Raw genomic sequence first — 2,245 nt, 5'->3', positions numbered from 1 at the left:
CAACATCGTCGGCAAAGTCTAGGTGACTATGGATAGTAGCTATGCCCATGCCAATGTGCATAGTAGCTCCAGTCCATTCCTGTGTTGAAGAAGCTCGACAGGCCCTCACCACATTTTACAGCATTTTTAATACCAGTGCTTACTATTAAACAAAGAATCCGAGTCGGAGTTCCCCTAAGTCAGAGGACCTCCCATAGCAATTTGCCATGCAGTCAAACGCCTTCTTGAAGTCGATGCAGGCTGCAAGCAACCCACGACCAAACTCACGACGGCGTTCCACAACAACTTGAAGTGCTAGGATGCGGTCCATTGTGGACTTGCCAGAAGTGAATCCAGACTGCTCCGCTCTCTGGTGCCTTAGTAGGTGGCCACGGATGCGTTTCAGAAGAATGTGAGCAAAAGCCTTGCCTGGTATACTAAGCAGTGTAATGGCACCGTAGTTGCTACAATCCCATTGATCCCCTTTCCCCTTCCAGCGGGGGATGACCATGCCTCTCATCAGGTCTGGGAGAATGGAAACAGACTGCCAGATGGCAGCCAAGACCATATGCAAGCCCCGTGCCAAAGGTTCACTCCCAGCCTTTAGCAGTTCAGCAGGGATACTGTAGTGACTCATACCAGAGACCCTCCACGGGGAGCCCGACAATACTTTAGTTTCCCCTGGAGTGGACGAGTCAAGCCAGCTGGTGCTGACTCGGCTGAGCTTAGTCTTTACCCGCCGTGGTGCCCAGCCACAGTAGTAATCTCCAGGTGACAATTGCAACTTCTCGCGCCTGGGCGGGGTGCGAACCGACGACCCCTCGGATGAAATGCCGGCGCGTTACCACTGTACTAGCCCGGAGGCTAGAATGAAATCTATTACGCCTCCCTTTTACTATGTAGTTTTTTTTTTTTTTTTTTTTTTTTTTTTTTTTTTTTTTTTTTTTATTCATTTACCCTGTGTATTTTTATGAAACCTTTATTTTAAACTGCACTTTTTTACTGTCAGGGGAAGAACTTGTGTATACTTTCCCCCCCAATCCTTTGCCCATTGTTGTCGTGGGGGGGCTTAGGAGAAGAAGACTGAGACCCAATGATGGGGAACTCCTCAACCTTGGGACTCAGCCATCGACTCAACTAATTTTGCATAGTCTTTTTTCCCACTCATACTTTTCGTTTCAGTTTCTTCACCAATCCCTTCTACTATCCACCTCATAAGGTGTGAGAGCCGTGCTGAAAGGATGAAAGGCTGACTTTATGTCAGTCCTGAACGGCCTGAGGGAACCATGGGCACGGTATTCCCCTGCCATACCTGGCCCTTACCCCTCAAGGGGACCCTGAGGGGTGGACTATTTTTTTCCCCAACATACTCCAGGCTTATCATGGCCAATAATGAAGACGTAACCCCACTCTTAGGGGCAATGAGGCTTGCCCCTTTATCAAATAGCCCCAATCCCAGTTCTCCTTTGACCACGGCTCCGAACACTGCAACAACTCCCCCATCATCAATGCATACTAGTACAGTATCAACCCTAATCATAAAACAACAACCAACCCCCAGGAGACATTTCTACTCTCCCAACATGCTCAACTTCAACACCTTTACTCCCACAACCTCCTTCATCAACCACCCCATCTCCCCTTATTACTACCTTACAACCTTATTGCCCACCTCCCCATAACACTACCCCCCTCAACACTACTCCCTCCTCCACACGTCCCCGCTCTTCTACTACCCCTACCTCTACAAGAATCCTAAATACTCTATTTAGCCCAGCCAAATGGGACCGATTTTTCGTGATCCCTCCCACAGCTCCCTACTCTCAAAACACCCTCCTCTTCCAACAATGCCTCCAAAAACAAGTAGGCAAAGTCTCTTTCCGTAGCCGACCCGACTACTCCCGTCTCGTCACAGTAACAACTGAAAACCAAGCTATAGCATTAACAAAACTAACTGATCTATGTGGTAATCCCCTCCCTACAGAACCTCATCCAACCCTCAATACTTGCACCGGAACTGTCTCTATCTCCCCAACAGATTGCCCAATCTATGACAAAGAATGGTCAGATTGTGGAGAGGACTTACTCGCTTGTCTCACAGACTATGATGCAACATATGTACAATGCTACTCCATTCCTCCCAGAGGAAATCGTAAGAAATCCATCAACATTGCCAAAATTACTTTCCGTAGACATGACCTTCCCTTTAATGTTTACATAGGTGGGGAATCCCTACCTGTCCGACCATACCAACCTTCTCCTCGTC

This window comes from Penaeus chinensis, chromosome 32 (assembly GCF_019202785.1).
Source record: "Penaeus chinensis breed Huanghai No. 1 chromosome 32, ASM1920278v2, whole genome shotgun sequence".
NCBI lineage: Eukaryota > Metazoa > Arthropoda > Malacostraca > Decapoda > Penaeidae > Penaeus > Penaeus chinensis.
The sequence above is the reverse complement of the archived record's forward strand: the minus strand, read 5'-3'. Positions refer to the sequence as shown.